The sequence below is a fragment of the Sciurus vulgaris genome (genome assembly GCF_902686455.1).
Source record: "Sciurus vulgaris genome assembly, chromosome: 2".
Taxonomy (NCBI): Eukaryota; Metazoa; Chordata; class Mammalia; order Rodentia; family Sciuridae; genus Sciurus; species Sciurus vulgaris.
In genome coordinates, this window is record NC_136462.1 from 170582482 (window position 1) to 170604441 (window position 21960).

At 35.2% G+C, this 21960-nt stretch overlaps 1 protein-coding gene across 3 annotated transcripts in view; it reads right to left on the minus strand.

Moving 5' to 3' along the window:
• Positions 1 to 21960, minus strand: part of PLCB1 (phospholipase C beta 1) — a 722251-nt gene that overhangs the window by 592071 nt on the left and 108220 nt on the right. The window lies entirely within an intron of this gene.

Genomic DNA, 21960 nt, shown 5'->3' on the forward strand with positions numbered 1-21960 from the left:
TATATGAAGGAATATACCTAGAAGTATTCTGCAAGTGCCCACTTTGAGAAATAAATACAGATGATTAGAAACAATCCTTACAGTCTGGATGTGGTGGTGCAAACCTGTAATCCCAGCTACTTGGGAGTCTGAGGCAGCAGAATCACAAGTTTGAGGCCAACTGAGGCGACTTAATGAAAAATCAAAAGGTTGGGGATGTAGCTCAGTGATAAAATGCTTGCCTGGCATGTGTGAGTCCCTGGGTTCAACCTCAGTACTGCAAATCACAAAACAAAACAAGTCCTTGGAAATCTTCCCAGTTGGTGGGTGCAAGAGAGAAGGCCATGAGAGTATCCTGTCCCTGTTGAGAGGCTGAGTTCAATAAAGTAGATGCTCATGAAAACTTGTGATGATCTTCCTGAGCTGGAGTTTCATTTCAAGGCAGGCAGCCAGATATGGTCACACCAGGCTCTGATACACCAGTCCATGCCAGTCCACAGTCAATTCAGAGAACTGTCATTGAATCAGCAATATGAATATATTTCTAGGGTTTTCTTTACTCTATATCCCAAAGGATTATACCTCAGTGTTAAATATATGTGCTTGATATACATTTATATTTATGCATAATTATATAATATATAATGTGCTACATGTTGCATATTATATATTTTTTTTTTTTTTTTTTTTTTTTTTTTTTTTTTTTTTTTTTTTTTGTGGTGCAGGGGATTGAACCCAGGGCCTTGTGCTTGATAGGCAAGCACTCTATGATCTGAGCCTTATCCCCAGTCCTGTTACATATTACATACGATGCATGTAAGATAAATGTGTATTTATAAATTCACAAAGCTTTTTAGTACTGTGCTTTAGGTATTAGGGATATTTAGTAATATAAATTTTATAACTGAATTAAGGAGAAGATAAATCTTCACCAGCTTATTGATGGACATATGATATCCACTCTTTCAGGTTAAGAAATGAAATAAAAGGGGATTCTGTATGTGTGTGTGTGTATGTGTGTGTGTAGTAATAGTACTAGAGATTGAACTCCCTGTTTCTCTACCACCGAGCTACATCCCTAGCCCTTTTTTTAAAAAAAAATATTTTTTGAGAGAGGGTCTCTCTAAATTGTCTCAATTGGATTCTAACCTGCCATCCTCCTGTCTCAGCTTCCCAAGTTGCTAGAATTATAGGTATGCAGCACATCAACCAGCAAGAGGGGATTCTTAAAGAAAATGCTAGTATATAAAAAGATCCAGAATCCAACCACTAACATTTCAACTTATGGTCAAAACATCATTCATACTTCATAGACGCCTCCTTGTTAAAGGATGAATAAATACAAGGAATAAAATGTTTCAAAAGCCAAAGGCATATATATGTGGTGTGTGTGTGTGTGTGTGTGTGTGTGTGTGTGTGTACTCCCCCCCGACACACACAGCATATTTGGGAAAATACCAGAGCAAACGCAAGTAAGTACACAAGTTGAGCATCTGCTTTAGGGAATCGATAAATTCCTTGAAACTCTAAAAACTGTGAGGAGTCTTCAACCAGAGAATGAGATGAAACAGGAGGTAAGACATACAGAGAAACAAGACAAGAGCTGAGTAGGCTAAGAAGACAATGTTAAGAAACATACTAGAACATTCACAGTTTGATTAAAAAACAGGCACAAAACTGTCACAGCAGAAAAATCAAACCACCGATTGCAAGAACCCACGTTCTTAACTCTCCCAGAATGAAGAAAAAGATGGATTAAAAATAAGAAAGAAGACCACTGAAATGAAAAGCAAAACCACAGAGGAAGAGATCAGACGGCCCCAAGAGAAATAAGAATTAAGGGCAGAGTGAAGGAAACACTTCCAAATCTATTTAAAGTGCTTCCCCAGATTCCAAGGAAAAGTTATGAAATGTTATCAGTGTCTATTCATAGTACATTGAGTCGATATTTTTTTCATATTTCAAAAAGAGAGAAAAAAATTCTTGGAGATTCCGGGAAGATGAAAGGAAAACAGCAACAATATCTCAGAAAGAAATAAGAATTAGGCTATTCTTATACTTTGAATCAGAAGATGGGGAAACAGTTTCAAAGGGAAATAACTGTGATGAAGAATGGTATACATTCTATGTAGGCACTCAATGAGTAAAGTCAACAGAATATTTTCATATGCATGATCACATCAAGCATAATATGCATGAAAGTTCTCTCAAACTTCTTACTAACAATATGCTCTAGTCGACCAAGATACAAATCAAAACCTAAAGCTTCAGAATGGGGGAGACCTGATCAAAAAAAGCAAAGGATAGTATTAAGCATTAAGAACAGGGAAATGTGGTAATCAACCTAATCGTTCACTTTTCCAATCATCTATTAAAGAAACATTTATTGATAACCCACTAGACATAAATAAATATTTGTTCTAATTATATTAACAGAACAAATTCCCAAGAATTTGAAGCAGAAGGCTACTTCCAAGCTAGGAAAATAGTAAAACATATTTTAAAATAAATAATATCCTTATCATAGAGCCTTTGTAAATCATAAATAGAAAAAAAAATAACAGTCATATTTAAGGTTTGAGTCTGAAAGGTACCCCCAAGATCATGGGTCCTCAATGCAGCAGTTTTCAGATATGGGGCCTTTGGGAAGGTGACTGATAGACTGATTCACAACTTAACAGTTGGGGTGAAAGCTTTTGTTTTAATAGTAAGCTCTCTCTCTTTTCTTCCTGATTTCAGTGAGCTCAGCAGCTCTCCTCTGCCAAGTTCTGCTACCACGATGTTCTGCAACTGGGATTGCAAAGCAACTGGGCCAACCAGGCACTAAAACCTCTGGAACCATAAGTCAAGATAGACATTTTCTCCTTTTAAGTGATTTTTCTCTGACAGTTTGACACAGTGATGGAAAGCAGAATGGCACAGGTAAAACAGGTGAAATTTAAACCAGATCGTAGATAACCAAGAGTGTTTTTAAAATGTTTTATGCTATTCACAAAGAAATAGGAAGTAAAATAATAGAATATTATTTGTAAACTATCAAGTATATACTCATCTTAAATCTTATATTATTTTGTAATGGAAAAGATCTGATATGACAAGTACTCAGAGGCAGCTATGGGTGTATAAGTCAGACAGCTACTAAAATACTTTTAAACACGGATGTCTTTAGAACAGATGAAAATCTAAATACTCAAAAGTATGAATTCAGTTAAATTTATTATGTCTCATGGATAGTATGTTACATGAGTCATTATAATAGTATTTCAAAGGATGTTAATAAAAGTATTGTAAAAAGCATTGGAGGAAATGTTCCAATTGTCTTACTAAATTAAACTGAAACAGCATATTATAGTGTACAGTATAGTTCTTTTGAAAATATTTAATATATTAAAGTAATGAAAGTAAGCATGGCAAAATTTAAAGATGACTGTATTTAGGTAGTGAGTTTATGGATGATTCTCACTTTCTTCTTTATATTTTCTATATATGATGGCAATGACTATCAGTTACCTTCCAATATTCAGACTTACCTTCTGTAGTAATAGAACCACCAATTTTAGTTAAGCACATAACTACCTAGCATTAAGACAAGATTTCCCAGTCTCCCTTTGTTTGACTGCACGTAGACTAATGGAATTTAAGTAGGAGGAAATATGTGCACTTTCTGGGAATGTCCAGAATACATTTTCTCTTTTCTCCTTCTTGGTGGAAGGTAGCTGTGAAGGCTGGAGTTTAAGCAGCCATCTTAGGTCATAAGGTGGAAGCAAATTTGAGGACAGCAGCATAATAACATGGAAAGAGTCCAAACCCTTGATACAAAGGAGCACTAAATCTAACCTTGACCGTTTATCTAATTAATACATGCTAGAAAAAATTTCTAATCACGATATACTTGGACCCTTGCTAGTGGAGCTAGACTCATATCCTAACTAATACATATACTTTAGGAAAGTTCAATCATGATCTCCTATTGATTTTATGGAAGAAAATAACATTCAAAGGAGGAAAAATAGGAATTTGACAATAGTTGGAACAAGGCCAACATGGAGGCTCACAGTAGAAAAAAAAATAAGCCCTAAACTCTTTTGATTGATTATTTCCCCTACTTGTTGTGCTTATTTTTTTAAACAAATTGACTTGAGGCATTAATATCTGTTTGTATCCTTCCTTCAGATTTCATCTGCCATTTTCTTTGCTGATATAACACAAAATGAAGATTACCTCCTTACTGACCAGAATTTGAACAAATTGTTGACTTAAAAAAGCTCTTTCTCAGGTTCTAAAGGAGCACAGAATTATTGGTTATTTCCTCTCATTGTCTCCCTAATGCAAATTTAAAATGTCAGATGGCTTAAAATCTGAGGACCAAAGAGTCATCTTTTACTGAACGCAGCCAGCTGACCTAGCCCAGGTTTAATAGTGAGGCTGCATAACCTTGTTCCCCAATGAGGCAGTAAAAGTCAAAATTAGGATCACAAGGAGAGGAAGCATGATTCATCTCTGTGCTCTTCTCCTTTGTATTAAGAACTAAAATCAACAGGCAGAAGAACACTAATGCTTGGCATACCACTGGTCCCCACAGTAGGTATTACTCATTCCATCAGAGAAAATGCAGCATACACAAATAGAGGGTACATTCTAATACAGGGTTGCTGTGACCCATATAGACACAAAGCAACACATAATAGTCACAAATATGATATGGTATATAAAATATATGATCTGTGCATTCTAACATGATATGTATGTGTGTGTGAATACATAACCATGCATGTGTGAATGTGTGTGTATGCATGTGTATATACATATACATGTATGAGTTATATATGCACATATATGTGTATGTGTGTATATATATGGGTGTGATATATATGCGCATACACACACACGCATACATATGGGAGCTTTCAAATTATTAAAAAATACTCCTAGTCATAATTTTATGATAGTTTATCCAAAGTTTTCCTTTCAATGTAAAGGATAAGTAGCTAAAAAACACAGGAGACTATACAAAAACTATACTGCAAAGATAAAATGGAAAATTGCACATTCCTCGATTTCTTTGCTACTAGGCAGTCAGCATAGAGAATAATGCCTGTTAGTATAGTAAATGTGTTATCCTCTTCCTACTGTAGAACTGTAAAGAATATAAAGAAAGGAGACTTCTAATTGGAAGTACATATTTTTTAATGATAAGCATATCGGTCACTATTGCTAATTAAACAGGAAAACATAAAAGACAATAATTAACATACCACCATACCACCACTACAAGAAGATCATAGAAAATCACACTATGAAACCTCCTCCTAAAAACTCTACCTATACTTTTTAGAACATTTGTTAGATCAAAATCATAAAGTCTCAGTGGAAAGAAGTGAAGAAGTCACCCAACTGAACAGTTCGTATAGTGGACCTTTGTTCTATGGTATATAAAGGTATATTAATAAAATGAGTCTGAAAATTTAACTAAACCTCCTGAAGCAACAGGTTCATTTTTTCTGAAATTTAAAAATAAAAATCTGATGTTTGCTGTAGAATTATTTATCAAATATTCTTCTTGCTAGCTACGTTAAAAAGATTTTTTAAAATAATTTAATCAAACAATAGCACAAGAGAAAAAAATAGGGAAAAATGCTTTATAATAATTCTGGGTTTACTTACGTAACATTTTTGACACAAATAAAAAGTCCCAGCGAATGTAAGTGAAGAATGGCTACCCAAATAGAAACCATGACCTCCCAAATCATACCTTTCTCAGCATGAATATATCTGATAAGCTGTTTTATAGATCTCCAAATTGGTATTGCTTTGAGTGTTAAATGCATAGCTTTGAAAGAAACGTGCTGACATTGTTTACTACCATTCTTTTTCAATTCCCAACACCATTTTACCCACAAGAGTCTTTTACTTTGAGAAGGATTATTAATTTCTTGTGGAGCCATCGAGAAGGCCATTTGAAGAAGACACGCATCCCAGGAAATCGCCAGCTGCCCAATGGCCCGGGGAACAGTAGATAGTCTCAACATGGAACTGTAATCTTCTTGGGCGCTAATGCTTCCTGATCCTTTCTGAGAAAATGGCATTTTTCAGAAATTTAATGTATGACACAAAACAGGATGTTAATTTGGCTTGTTGCAAGGCTTTTGTTTGGCCCCTGTGGGGAGACTGATACCCTAATCCAGGACTTGGCCAGTTTTCAGTTTGAAAAGGAACAAACAAATCCATTTTCCTTTATTTCCATCTTTATTTATCATAAGTAAATGTTATTTAATGATCTAAGTCAAAAAGCAGGGTTTCAAAGCACAACATAATAAAAAACACCAGACTGAAGAAAAGTCAAATCTAATTCTCACATGTACAACAAAGTCATTTTCATATTTATATAAAACAAAGTCTTCAAAATCATTTTCTTATTTATATAAAACATAGTCTTCAGATGTCCTGGAATCCATATAGATTAAGCATGTAATATCAAAACTTCTTGATGTTATCTGATCTGAATCATTTGACAGTTTCCTGGAATAGCAATTTGCATCAAAAAATTAAATGTAATGAAACTTACAATTAAAGACAATAGAAAATGGCATGAGATTGAGAATCAAGCCCACAACATCCTCGCCACATAACCAGTGTCTTGCCTTTCATACCTTCCAGCCACTAAAACTGCAAGCCAAAAATGTCTCTTTTCTTTAACATGCACATAGCCTCCACTATTTTGTTATACAAACAGAAAATGGACAAAGACTCATACATATAGTAATTCCTTCCTTGCTCTTTTTTTTTCAACTTTAATGCCCTTTACTTGCAACCCTGTATACCATAGATCAGTTTTATCTATTTGTCTTTTACATAGATGAGCTTACCAACACTTAATGATATGCATTGTTTTATATTTGGCTTCCTCTATTCAGCATTTGAGAGAATTATCATGTTGATTTATCCTGTTGAGTGTACTTACTTCTTATTAAAAATAAATATGGTGTATTTATTTTTGTGACTGTACAATATTCTTTTATATAAACATACTATTATTTGCTTATTTTTATGACAAAATATATATAACGAAAATTCATCATTTTAACCATTTTAAATGTATCACTTGGTGACATTAAGTTCATTTACAATGTTATATAGCCATCACCACTATCCATTTCCAGAACAGTTTCATCATCCCAAACTGAAACCCTGAACCCATTAAATGGCAATTCTCTCTTCTCCCTTTCCCTCCCTATCTCCCTTCCCAGTCTCTCATAACCACTGTTCTATGTTCTGTTTTTATGAATTTTCCCATTCTAGGTACCTCATGTAAGTGGAATCATATACTATTGGTCCTGCGTGACCAGCTCATTTCACTTAGTATAATGTTTTCAGGGTTCTTCTAAGTTCTAACAAATATCAGAACTTCATTTTTTTAAAGCAGAATAATACTGCATTGTATTTGTATAAAACACATTTTGCTTGTCCACTTGTCTGTGAATGGACATTTAGCTGTTTTCACTTTTTGTCTATGGTGCATAATCCTTCCAGGCACACTGGCATACAAGTATCTGCTACAGACCCTGCTTTCAATTATTTTGCAAACTGTATCTGTGGATAGAATTGTCAGATCATATTGTAATTGTACATTAGCTCTGATGAATGGCCAAACCGTTTGACAACAATTACATTACTTTATATCCTCACCATTAATGCATACATGTTCTAATTCATCCAATACTTGCCAATGCTTATTGTTTTCTGTTTTCTAAAGTATAAAAATGTTTATTTTACTGTTACAGGATATTGGGTTATTTTTAGTCTGTGGCTATTGCAAATAATGCCAATAAAAGCATTCTAGTTTCCTAGTGCACAGAGAAATACATTTCCAGAGGGCACATACCTGGGATTGAGATTGCTCAGTCATAAGAAATGTGCAAGTTCAATGTTAGTGGGAAATGCTGAAGAATTTTTCAGTGTTTAGACCAATTTTAACCCCATCAGCATGTATCCACGTTCTTGGTTTACTTGTTATTATAAAGATTTTTAATTTGAATAGTTGTAGAGTGATAGGATTTTTTTGGGGGGGTAAGAATTTGCATAACTATTGATGTTGAACAACTTTTCATAATTTATTGGCTATTTAAGATCTCTTCTAAGAAGAGTCAATCCAATAATGAACAGGCCCCTCAATAAGTAATTTTTGTCCCCAGTGCCTTAACTATCCTTTTCTTATGGAATTTTATTAGTTCAATTTATGTCCTGGATAGCTTTTCTTCCATTACATGGATTGTAAATACACTGTGTTTCTCATATGTGACTGTAGAGCTGCTTTGGCTAGATGTCCAAACAGGCCAATTTAAAAAAATGATAGGCTAATTTAAATATATATATGTGTATGTGTGTGTGTGTATATATATATATATATATAATATATGTATAAACACACATATATATAGGTTTTGTTTCTGTGTACACACAAAAATATAATATAGACATTTTCAGCACTTCCATCTTTTCCTTGACCAATATTCTTTGAAGAGTATTTCTAGTTACTATAAAGAGAAATTTCCCATTATTTTGAAAAGCTATATAATAGTCCATTGCATGATTCTATCATTGTTTATTATGCTGGTCCTTCAAATTACCCTTAAATGACCTACATTTACAACTAATGCCATGATGAATATCTTTGCACATATATCATGTTGCAAACATATTTGTGAGATGAATTTCCAGAAGTAGGATTGTTGAGCTAAAGGGTAGACTTTTGATAGATAGCCCAAAAACCCTTAGGGATTATATCCATTGTTCCTCCAAATTCTACCAATGCTATTACCTGTTTCTTGACAACCTACAAGTGTGTTAGCATCTCTCAATTTTTACCAATCTATTAGAAGATTGGTATTTGGTTGTCAGATTTAGACTGCATATTTCTTTATGAGTTGGGAATACCTGTTTCATATGTTTTTATATCCATGTTTCTCTTGAGTGCCATGACTTCCCTATCAAGTCTCAGTCACATCAGCACTGTGACATTAAACATTAATGTGTGTGTGTGAATTTCTGTAAGATCTTGATAAAATGCAAATTCTAACTCATTAGGTCTGAATTGGATCCTGATATTCCTCATTTCTAACAAACTCTCAGAGCCAAAGCAGCACATCTAAGGAATATATTTGAGAGCATGAATGGTATGAAAACACTTGCTGCAACTTAAGAAATTCAAAACAAATCATCAAGTAAAATGACTATGGATTTTTTGGTATCATTGCATCTTCTGATAAACATAACTCCACAAATAATTCTCCTGTGTGCAAAGGAAATCAAACATTTGAAGAAGTACAATGTAAGAAATGATGTGCTTCACAGAGATGGGGTCTAGATGCAGATCAAGGCTATGACCATCAAATTCTTGATTCCAGCAACATTTCTCATGGAGAGGAGAGAGATCTGTTGTATATGTGACTTCCTTTATTCCCAGAGCCTGGTGAAACCAAGCTGAGGAGACCATTGGTGGAGAGGTGTGAAGGATGCATTTGAGTCCTATCTCCATCACTGACTATTAGCTTCATTTATATTACATTTTAACCAACAAAATGACACGCCTGGACAAAACTCAATGTAAAATCAGTAGAGTTTGTAATTCAAGCATCATGTCGAAATTTCATCAAAGAGAATGTTTAATGAGAAAAAAAACCACCTAAGAAAAATGTCCATTGCATGGTGTAACAATACCAGCAGCAGCATCCACAGATAATATTCATTACAGGTTTACCAAGTACTTCCTATGCATTTGTTCATTTAATCCTCACTATCACATTATGAAGCAGATTTCTCAAACAACACTATATATAAAAAAGAATCCAGCAGAAGAATTGAATACCATATTATTCTCACATGTGAACACTCACTGTGTGTGCACAGAAAGTCAATGTAGTCAATTAATAACATTTGCAAGTAAATCAGAAGGCTAGCTCTTTATTTGATGATGTGGACCTGATGCAATGCTACCTTTCAAATTGGTAAGAATTCCTATAGAAACACATTTTGTAATGGAAAACACTTTCATATAGTAAGAAGGAAGTTTTGTTAAGTTTTGCTTTCAAAACATTAAAGATGCTGGAGTTCTGGAAAAATCTAGGTAGTACATATGATTTTATAAACATCCTCAGAGCAAGGAAAAATAAGAACTTTCCAATAAAAAGAAAGCCAGTGAGGTGTGAATGTTCTTTCTTATTCGGCTTGTAAGCAATGACAAAAAAGAAAGGAACTATATGATACTTGACATTGACAAGAGTTAAGAGTAAAAAAAAAAAAAAAAAAAAAAATTAAAAAAATAAGCCAGTAGGTGTTCAGTTAAATACCCTTTTGATAAATATAGCTCACACAAGCAGTTCAACACTTATAGACAACTTCCTTACAGGGACCACAAACCACCTTCAAAGGCAAGAGGAACAACTCTCTGTGCTTAGGTCTGGTGCTGATTTTCAGGTTAAACACTGAAGGAGGATGCAAACTGCCTCACAGAATACATTACATTTAAAAATGAGCAAAATCATTATAAAGAAGACAGAACAAAAAAAGAAAACAAGAAACAAAGCTTAACTCAATGCAATAACTCTGACAGCTAAGAAAATAACAGAAGCAACTGAGGCAGAGCAGAATAAGAGTCCCTGACTCTAACCACTGATCCCTCCTCCAAGCCAATGGGTGAGTCCAAACTTAGAATTTTTGTTCCTTACTTGGGAGATGAACAAGTTTAACAGGTGTTCTTATCATTTTTCTTGTCAGGGAAATATCAGAAGTGGAGGATAATGATTCTCTTTGAAGAAAAGGATGAAGCCATCCAGAGTTCAGGATGAATCAAGAAAGACAACAGAAGTCTGAGGATGTTTCTTGTAGGAATGGGAAATACTCATTTGCGCACGCACATTCATCCCCCCCCCCCCCCCACCTCTCTCTCTCTCATGTAAACCTGGAGCATGACATTTTACAAAATGTCAGAAGAAAAAAATAGACCTGATCTAAGAATGTATATGGCATTGGTAAACATTTCATCCTCCCTTCTCAAGAGAAGCAAAGAACTTGAAACAATCAGCTCTTCACACCACAGCCAGTACATGGAAAGCACTCTGGTCTCATAAAGGAATAAAGTCAAGAAGTCACCAATATTTTATTAGAAAATACAGAATGTTTAAAAAAGGTCATCCAAGCAAGATGAAGAAAGGGCAAAAGAACTATGCAGAATATTTTAGTTCAGAGGAAAATAAAGAAAATAATTTCTTTAGCATCCCAACATAAAAAGCAAATAACTCATCACAGGGAAAGAACAGAGTCTTCTGAAGCTTCTGCACAGCATCATTTAGTGGCAGAAGACCATGGAGCAAAGGCTATAAACGTGACCCAAGCATAGTACATCAACTTGCACTGGCAAATATGGAGATCTCATAAGACACCCACCCTATGAGCCCAGCCTATTCTTTGAAATAGCCCTTGACAAGGAAAGAGTCAAGTTAGAGAAGAAGCAAGGCAAATGATTTAGGAATGCAAACCCATGGGAAAAGGTGGATGGAGAACACTCATTACATTTAAATATGGCACTGGTAGTGATCAAATACAGAAACCATGGTTGCAGAACAACATGAATGCTCTGAGTATTCACAACATGACGTGCATCACAAAAATCAAGACTTGAAGTCAAGTGGAGGGGACTTTGTAGAAGGTGAATGTTATGAATGTTATCGCAGATTACAAAGAAGCAATCAATACTAAGACTGGAATTTAAAGACTTCATGTTAAAATAGTATCTATGGAATGATCTCATTTTTATAAAACCACTTTTATTCTTTCATTCATATGAATACCTGTATATATGCTTAGAAATATATTTAGAATGATATGAAACTGATATTCATAATTACTTCTGGGTGGTAAGGTTCAAGGTGATTATTTTTAAACTGTGATTTTTGTGATTTTTTCTACATTATTTAAATTGCAAGTATAAATACATACATACATAAATATGCATGCCTCAAAAAATAATGTCATGCTTAGAAAATAAAAGACTAAGAGCAAACATGGAAAACTGCTCACAGTGGCTACCCATCATTTGAAATAAGTTCTTTACTTGAAAGTACCTGACCAATTTATCTTATCCCCATTCATCTTATCTACTCATATCAATAGCATGATATTTCTGTCCTATTCCCCTTCACTATTTTCAACAGTGTTTAGAGATGGAGACATGTGCATCTTTTACGTAGTTATCTTTGTGAACTATTATCACCTGAATGTTACAAAGCAGGAAACAGCTTTGGCCAAGTACACCTTATATAGAAGAGGTGAGGTCAGAACCCAGATCCAACTCAGGCCAGAGCCTATGTTATTTACACCATAACATTTTAGGGAAGGTTTATTTTCTCACTCTGTTTTTTAAAAAAAAAACTAATTCATGCAGAAGAGTAAGGCCTTTGAAGTCCATTGGGAATCAACTTCTAAAAATAAATGCAAATTGTTACTGCAACTAAAACTCCAATACTTTGAAAGAGTTTTGAAATTCATATCAAAGGGAGTACATGTGCACCAGTTCTTTACACCAGCTCAGCCAGTGGGGTTAGGTTTCCTGCTTTAAAAAGTCCTCAGACTGTGTGCTTTGAAGCAACAAGGCAGGGCAGTTTCACTGATGAGGTGCCTGCCTAGATTTCACCAAAATGCAATTGAGTTTTCAGCATAAAAGTTTACAAGTGAATTATGGCTGCCAAATGAGATATAGGTAACATCTAGCCTCTGTCTAAAGACAAGTAAACAGTCAGAAATGAGTTTAAAAAGCAGTTCATCTTGCCAATTTCAAGACATTTAGATTTAAGCCCATCCAGAACCAAGTAGCAAGTCTTCATTAGTTCATACTAATGAAATGAAAATCCCAGTCATCAAATCAGAAATACTATGAAACGATTCAATTGCCCACCAAATGTCTTAAACACAGACTCAGTTATCTGCCAACTTCCTCTGTTAAAATTTAGTGCATCCAATATCCATGAGAGTTACTTTTACAGGGTGGAATTGGAGGCAATTTTTCTCATCTCCTGGACAATCTATGTTGTCAGTTTATTATGCATCTTTAACTGTGGACAGCCAGTGTCTTGAGAATGGGTGGTAAAGGTTTATTGTCAGTGCTTTACTATAAGATTCTATCATGATTGCATATTTCCACTGAAAACACAGAAGTCAGACCCACAAGGCAGGTCCATCACTTTGAGTGCCTGTTAGGCACTCAAAGGAAGCACAAATACAAGCAGAGGCAGAGGGACCCTACACTGAAGGCCATGTTGGACAGTTTCAAAAATTACATTTAACTTCTTTTATTTCTTTAACGACAGGTTGGCCCCCAAATTTTAGATAAACCAATGGCACTAAACTTCTGGGTCTAATAGAACTAGTAAGGGGACATTTTCCTAGCTGTCTCAAACACTCTTAACACTGGAGAAAACACTCTAGAAAATTGGTTTGGGGTTGAATTTTCCAATTTGTGTGTATTCAGCAAAATACACTTCTTCAGCAAGAATTACTATTGTTTCAGATTTAATAGCATGGGGTGAGGAACATCTTGTCAAGACTGTTGTTGAACAGGTGAAATGGAAACAACTGTACCGGTGGTGGTAGCAATGATTTCCGATCTATTTAGCACTCCTTCAATAATCACTGATCAACATAATGAGGCTCTTTGTTACTGTCTTGCTTCTGCATTCTCGCCTTTGTACCTCACCATGACATCATTGGACTAGCAGAACATACTGCATTATCTGTAACAGTGACAACATAATATTAGCCCAAATTCTCTGACTCAAACATTGCAAGGCACAAAAGATGTGCTATCTATAGACCTGATCATTCTGCTTACCAATATTGAAAATGATCTTTCCAAATACACATATTCTTAATTAACTGTTGCTGACTTTTCTTCCTGAGACTCAGTTCTTAAGGGGCAAATTTATCACATAATTCCCAAGTCACTGAGCTCTCAAGATTGGCTTGACCAAGGTCTTTGAAGGATCAAATTGTACAGGTCATTAGGTACCTGAGTGATATTATGCATGATACTAAGGAAAAAAAAAAAACAAATTTTGAAATGATGACACCAATGTACAACATATCAAACTGTTCTTACTCATTATTCCTTAGAAATCCTTTCCTCCCCACTTCTTCCGTCTTTCTTCAGAGCCTGTGTAGGTGGAATGTGCGACTTGATAAATGCAGTCTAATTATATAACCTCGCTTCTTCTTTACAAGATGTTATAACCAGGGTTACCTTATTTTGTCTCTGTTATGTAATTGGGTTGTAGAATGCTAAAGCCCATACACCTACATAAATATTAATTTTATTTCTGGCTTGTTTCATTCCCAGAACTTCAGGCTCTAATTTTATATACGTTTAAGGGCAACATTGGCTTTGACAGGAATCTCTGGCTTGCCTCTTGTCCCTATTAATCAAACATTTTATAAGTCAAATTCTTATGTTCCAGTTATATTATATATGCTATACTTCTTAGATGAACTGAGGCAGCTATTCCACTACTTAAGATCAAGAGACAGTCTAAAAATAATGTAAGGAACAAAGAACAATCGTGAATTTAAAGTAATATAAATTGTTTTCCATAAAGTTAATTTAATTTGATTTTAAAGTTTCCATTAACTTTAAAACACAAACTTTAAATTCTAGCAGAAGGGAAATGAAAAAATGGGATTTTATGATTATACCAGGGAGGGGAACAGAAAAAAACTTCATCAAGTCAGAGATGGCCAATCGTTTCAATCACACTCAAAGGACCAACAGTTTCAATCATATAACCTACTGTTGAATGACTTAAATAACAATATTAGAAAACCAACAAGGCACTATGAGATGAGATGTACCCCTAGGATGAAAAATTGAAGGAAATCAAAGTATTGTTTTCCCCATTTCTTTTATTCGCACATTTATTCTAGACAAACCAAAAACATCTAAGTGAATGATGTCTACAACTTTCAATGAAACTTAAAGAAAAAATTTAAAGCAAATAAAACACAGCAGCACAGGCAATTAACACACAAATCCGGCTGAAGAATGTTCAGTATTTTCAGTTTCAGTTTATGTACAACAATACTTTCTTCTGAGTGGCACGGGGGTTGGTAACTGCTGTGGCTAATTTCTTCCATATTTGCGTAGGTTTGTTTTGCTATATCAGCAAAAGGGTACAAGATGGGATTGAAGCCAATTATATAATAGCAACTCTATAATTTTTAAATGCTGCTATATGCCTGAGGCATTTAATCAAAAGTGAGATTACAGCACATACTCTTGACAGAGATTTATAAGAATCTTGACTGATTTTCACTTTAAAAAGCTGAAAGGAAAAAAAGTTGGATTTTAATCACAAACATGAGGATCCACACACACTAGAGATTCAATGTGAAGGTCCAGAAACTGAAGAACCTTAAGAATTCTCACAATTCTTTTTTCTTTGCAGAATTCCATCCTCTTATTTTTCCCCATACTGACCAATAATCAGCCTACCTTTCAACTAAATACCTATTGTTTTTCCTCATTAACAAACATGCTGTAACTTAAGTTGAAAATTCTCCACATCTCATCCAGTATCAACAATCTTATTTCTCATTCCCCTTTATTAAACACCCACATTACATCATAATCAGTGTCAACCTTCACTGGAATCTGTCAGCTTAACATTTTCCCCTTCCCTTGGATTTTTTAAATTCCTGAAGAAAATATCTTTGAGAAACAACAACAAAAACAAAAAACAAAAAAGAAGTCTTTGAGGAAGAAAATGCAGAGTGTGTTTTGGGAAGTTGAAGGGCAGGAGGAGGAAGAAAGGAAGAAAGCCAATGCAGTGTACTTAGACAAGGGAGTCCAAGAGGGGCCTTTGCACACATTGGAACCCTGAGCATATGTGTGAGTCTAGATCAGAGTGCAAAGGATAAAATCCTAAGTGTTTGATTTTCCTTAAGCAGAAATGCTTGTTCAGGTGGCAAATGTTTGCTAATCATTCTGACTCCCATGCTAAGTTCAGTTTAACCCTGAACTTACCTAAAATATACGTGAATTTTATAATGGATATGGTACTAAGAAGCAACATTTCCATTTTGAATCTACAATCTGCCAAATAGAATATACCAAAATTGCTAAGGCACAATAGAATAAATAAAATTAGCTGAGTTTTTAAAAGATAATCATCTCCATTTCACAAATAATGTTTAAATCATTATTTATTCCTCAGAGCTTACTAATTTTGAAAGTTGATTTTGCCATATGCTTGACGTAGCATTTAGAAGAAGTCAAAATATAATGTTAAAATGAAGTGAACATTCTTTTGTCTTACTGTGCTGTTGTGATGGAAGCCAAAAATCTGTCTTCATGTCCCCTGGATAGAGATACAAAACTTATGTTTCAATTTTGATAAAATGATAAAAACAGTGCTCAAGAAAAAAATTTTTTAATAAAGAAGTATGCAATCAGTGTTACTGCTCCACTCTATTTTACTGGCATCCAGTAATTTTTTTTTATTTTTAAAAACTCTGAATTATAAAAAAGTACAGTCTACAAATAAAAGCAACTAATCTATAGTCCAGCCCCCTAACAAAGTCCTTTCACATACATTATCTCATTTAACTCTATTCTCAACATTATCCCTTGAGATAGTAATCATTATTCCCATTTTTACATATGAGGATATTGAGATTCAAGTTGAAAGATATAATACATATCTCATGAATGCCATCTCATTTGGTATCTGTGAGGTCTTTTCTATTTCTTCAAGTCAATGTTAAGTTAAAAAAACTACATAGAGACAGGGCATGGTAGCTCAGGTCTTTAATCCCAAAGGTTCAGGAGCCTGAGTCAGGAGGATCACAAGTGCAAAGCCCTAAGCAACTTAGTGAGACTCTGTCTCAAATTAAAACATAAAAGAAAAACAGGGGCTTGGAATTGTCTCAGTGGTTAAGTACCCCTGGGTTCAATTCCTGGTGCCAAAAAGTACATATAACATCATAACATATGTCTTAGGTTGGGTTCACCAAAACCAGACACTGAGACAGGAATTTGGAGACATGTGACTTATTAAGGGTGACTGTCAGCATAGGGGAGGGAGGGGAGCAGGTAGGGAAAGGGAGAGAGTTGAACAAGGCAGTGGTCTACCCCAAGCCTGATCCCAAAGCAGGGGGAACTTAACTGTACCACAGGGGTGGTTCCATCTTGAGGCAAAGTAATTGGGATGAGGCTCCCTCAGACCCTTGGACTAAAAATAATTAGGGAGGGGTGAAGGGGAAGAGAAAGGGATAAGGTGGGGGAAGCCAGAAGCCAGTACTAGAAACAGCTGAAGAAGCATCAGCCCAAGAGCATCTGGGCACTGCACCAACATCATCCCATAAGGTATGGTTTCTATTTGCTGGATATTGGTAAGTCACCTCTCCTCAGCCATTAGAAGGTCTTATGAGGCATCTCTCCATAAAGCCAGGTGGCTTATACTTTAGAATCATGGATTATTCTTTGCAGTGCTGACAGGCCATGCCTTTTCTTTAAGGTAGCTGTAGCCACATTGATATCTGATCATCTCAGGTACACACATTCCTAACAGCACATTCCAAGCAGAGGTGATGATAGGGCATCTGGAGAGAGAGCTATTAAAGAAGTCCAGTTGGGAAAGTCCTTCAGAAAATTGGTGGTTTCCATGTGAAGTGGATCCGTCCCATCTGTGGGAGACTGACTTCATTAACAGTTTGTTTAACAGCATCCATGCAACTACCAGCTTTCACCCCGTAACTTTGTAACTCCCTCCTATTCTGCCTTTTGATTTCACCATGGACTTGCTTGAGCAAAAGTTAGTTGACTTGATACAAAAAATATGGCTGAGCATTTTTCCTTCCTGTTTTTTGCTGATTTGTGATTACGATGCAAATATGACTAGGTTAGCCTGCTGGAGCAGAGCTCAGTAGGCTAAGCTGAGACCCCATCCATGTGAGGGCCCATGCAAGTTCAATGATATCACCTTGCTAACCTGCGGCAACAACAGTCACATGAAGAAGCCCTTAGATAAGCAAAAATGCAATCATATTGCAAGGGAAAAAAAGCGGTTTTTTTTAAGCCGAAGTTTGAGGTAACTTCTTATACAGCATTCCTTTGGCAATATTATCTGATAAACAATTCAAGTTGTCACCTGCAAAGACTCAATATTGGCTTTGACTGACCAAGCAGAACCCAGAGGCTCAGCAGCACATTAACACAGCATTTAAACAAATAAAGTAAGGGCCTCAAAAAAGAAAGGTAATCTTAAAATACATCTTCAGATCAATAAGGTTACTCTTAACATAAAAATTTAATTATCCACCTAACTGATGATTTATTTTTCCAATGACACTTATATGATTCCTAATAGTGATGGTAGAAAAAATAAAAATAATAAAACAAAGGTCTCACAAAACACTGAATACTATTTTGATTCTCCTGAAACTTGCTTTTTATTAAATAACTATAGCCAGTAAAAACACTATGAATTTGTTAATAATATTATTATGACTTAGATGCATGCATTTATTCTCCATATTTTTTATTTTAGAAATGACTGAATTTCATGTGGGGCAGAATCAAAAATAAGAATAAGACAACATTAAATGTAAATTTGAGATATACACACAATAGGTGATGCAAAAACTTTTTTTTAAAGCTAAGTGACAGAATAAAAATTCATGCAAATGCTTTTTCCACATTCTCGAAAGTTTTCTTCTAGTTAAAAACCTCAACTTACTTAGAAATGATCAGTGATATCATTATTTAGATATTTAATCGCTTCCCCACCCTTTGGCAAGTCTTAAATGGTACTTTGTCATTCCCTTGTGGAATGAAAAGACTTTGAATTAGATAATTCCAACAATAATAAGTAGCTATCATGTGCCAGGTTCAGGATCAAAAGTTTTTATAGAACATTCACTCATTTAATCTTCACAATTGCCTTGTAGGATAGATACTGCTATTCCCATTCAAATGATGAGAAAACTGAGAATGTCCAAAGTCATATATCTAATGATTGGTACTACCGGTGCATGCCTGCCACCAAAGCCTATGATTTCAAACACTGGCATTATGTACAATATGAGACAAATGACAAGTTATTCTCAACATTTCCAAGTCCTGGACTTATGAGTAATTTCCTCTCTGAGATAAGAGATGGAGAATCTGGATCCAAGCCTCAGGCCTTCATTGTTAATCATTCCCCTAACCTCCAAATGCAACACCAAGCATTCCTGCTGGAAGATCACATGGGGTGAATGTTTGTGTCATCCAGTACTCATATGTTGACACCTTAGTCCTCAATGTGATGATATTTGGGGGTGGGGCCTCTGGGTGGTAATTAAATTTAGATGAGGTCATCAGTTTGGGGTGCCTATGATGGAGTTGGAGCCCTAATGGGAAGAAGAACATCCCCACTCCCTTCCTCTCTCTCTTTCTTTCTCTCAACCTCCCTTGCCTGCCACTCCTTCTTCTCATCTCATACCTAAAAGAAAGATAGGCGAACCTGTTTTTCACAGCAAGAGGACAGCCGTACACATGTCAGGAAACCCTCAGCTGGGAACAAAATCTGCCACCACCTTGTTCTTGGGCTTCTCATTCTCCAGAATTGCAGGAAGTGTTATAGTTTAAGCCACCGAGTCTATGCAATTTTATTTTATGTTAGGCTGTGAAAGCCTAACATAAGACTAAACCACAAATGTGAGGGAGGAAAAAAATTCCAAATTGAAATAAGGCACTTAAACATTTAAAATAGCCAGTCACACTGAGGGTATTCCAATGAATGAAGGCAATTCTAAATTCTACACAAATGCATATAATTGTTAAACTCATGCAACCACAGTCTCATACAGACAAATTTACTCTGTGCAAAAGAGACCTACATTTTAAAGATGGAAAAAAAATAATGCCTGGCTTAGTAATAAACATATTATAACACAATCCAAAATTAATATTAATTAAAGTTTAAAAACATAATCCACTGATATTTACTGATGACTGGAATTCCTGCTCATTTTGCACTTGCCAGCATTAGTATCCTAAACTTATTTTCTCTTCAGAAATGATTAGTTTAAAACTGATACATTTATATTCATAATCAGTTAACTATAATTTATGAAATTAGATTATTAGATCTATCTAGCACTTGGAAGGGAAGGGCTGAATTCGAGACCCATTTCTTCAATGAGTGAATGAAATTCATACACCAAACATTTTCCTACCATGTAACTCACTACTTCTAAGCTAATGTAAATCCATACAGGACAAGGGATGGGTCCAAATCAAGAGTAGCCAGGTAGAAGCAAAAAATTTATGGTATTGACACACCCTGTTCTCCAAGAAAGCTCCATAACCAACCACTACTTTTAATGTGGTCAGGATCTATGGGAAAAAAAAAATCCTGATCACTTCCTTTTCTTCATGACAGAATTCAGTTAATATTAAGGTTGGCACAATTTCAGAGGACAATTAAAAACTGCCCAATGAAAATGTATAGGAAATGATATTGGCCAACTTATATCATTAAATTGTATTCATGTATGAATATGTAACCATAAATTCTACCATACAAACAAAATAATGCACTAATAAAAATAAGGAAAAAAAGAAAAAAATGAAACAATTCATTACATTTAAAAAAATCTGAATACCTGGATACTACAAGAGTGAAAAACGTATCACCTTCTTTAAACTTATTATACTCTTCATACATAACAAGTTCCTTATTTTAAAAGCACATGTAACATTTGGAAATTTCTGTATTCAGAGAAACAGAGACTAGCTGTGAACTTAAGTAAATCCAGATAGTTCAACACCTTTTAGTTAACAGCTTAAAAAAGCATGCATATGTGCAACCATTTTCTGAGAAACAAGCAAGTCTTGTGGGCATTCTGAATGACCTTCAGGTTCCAAATCCCATTTACGGGTGACATCACCAGCTATGCCTCCAACTGTGTGATAAGGGGTGATCACCCAACACTTTGAGCCACTTGTGGTTATTGCACTGGTCTTTTATCTCTGTCTTCTGGACTCCAGAGCAGGCACACAGCACATGAATTCAAACAAGTGTGGAATGAGTCATTGAGAACGCATGAAAGCTGGAATAAAACCAACTGTTGCACTGACAATGGAGTTACTGTACCACCATGTTCTGGTCACTGTCCTGACCATATACATACTGACACAATACGTCACACATACGTACTGACACAATCCTCAAACAACCTTATGAAGTAGAAGCCACTATTATGCTGCATACAGCGCTCAAAGTTTCAATATGGGATACATATGTAATGCATGATGGAGCTTTAATTCAAACCCAAGCAGTCTGTCTTGGGAGTCAGCCCCCACAAATTACTTTATATTACCTCAACATTTATTTCAGATTATAAAATTCACAGGCAGGATGGAATACACAAACACCACTTTTAGTTCACTTTTACCTTACAAAATCATAACTATGTGAGTAGTATTTCGTACAGTCCTTTCTAGTTTCCCTTCTAATTTCCTCTAATTTTCTTCCTAATTTGTTCAACAAGAGACAAACGATTATGTAAAAATCACCCTCCTACCTGGTTATTTCTAAACTTAGTTGATGAAACTATTCTCAACAGATTATATTCATTTTTATCTTTAGGCTTTAAATGACATGTTATTAGCCTTTCTGGCCCAAGTTTTGAGCTAAATATAGCAATTATGTTCTACAGGTAAAGATTGCTTTGGGGAACAGATGGTCTCAAAACTAGGACTTTTAGAGACATCTATGGAAAGAGAACACATGTAAAGGAATCATTTAAGCTGAGGGCTCGATATACAAAATTTGGTTTGATTTACAATTCTATTTACCCACACCCTTTTAAGAAAGCATTTGTTCAGTAAAGCAAGCTTCAGAATGTTCTCAGAGCAAACACAATCCTTCTGTTAGCAATATTAGACTCTTA